The following is an 871-nucleotide window of genomic DNA, read 5'->3' as shown; positions in this document are numbered from 1 at the left end:
GCAGGTGGCCTGGAGTGTGTAAGAAAACAGGCTGAGTGAACCATGGAGAGTCAGGAAGCAACACTCCTCTATGGTGTCTACTTCAGCTCCTGCCCTCATGTTCCCTTGTTAAGGTCCCATCCTGGCTTTCCTCCATGATAAACTGTAAGGTGAATGAACCAAAGCCTCTCACTACCAAATTGCTTTGGGTCATGGTGTTTATCGGAGCAATAGAAAGCAAACTAAGATGAACTATAACCCAGTGATCTACAGAACTACTTTTCTGTGGGAAAGCAGACAGACATGGACTACAGGCAGTAAGCTCTCTAGAGAATCCAAGGAAGAGACATTCCCAGAGGACAGGAGCAGCAGAGGGGAGTTCAGGGGACTTGGGAAGAGCAAGTCGGGGTTATGAATTTCCCTCTGGAATGAAGAAAAAGTCATAGAACTGGGTAAGGCTGCTGTTTGTAGAACACTGAGATTTCTCAGTGCTAAGAAAGTGATCCCTGGCAAATAGTTTCATGCTGTGTAGATTTCAAGATTTATTTATTTTATTTTGTATATATGAGTACACTGTAGCTGTACAGATGGTTGTGTGCCTTCATGTCATTGTTGGGAATTAAATTCAAGACCTCTGATTGCTCCAGTCAACCTGGCTTGATCTGGCTCAAAGATTTATTTATTATTATAAATAAGTATACTGTAGCTGTCTTCAGACGTACCAGAAGATGGTGTCAGATCTCATTACGGGTGGTTGTGAGACACGATGTGGTTACTGGAATTTAAACTTGGGACCTTCGGAAGAGCAGTCAGTGCTCTTACCCACTGAGCCATCTTGCCAGCCGATAGATTTAATTTAAAAGAGAGAGGGAGGGGGAGGGGAGAGGGGGAG

Source organism: Mus pahari, chromosome 5 (assembly GCF_900095145.1).
Source record: "Mus pahari chromosome 5, PAHARI_EIJ_v1.1, whole genome shotgun sequence".
NCBI lineage: Eukaryota > Metazoa > Chordata > Mammalia > Rodentia > Muridae > Mus > Mus pahari.
This window is presented reverse-complemented; position numbering follows the sequence as displayed.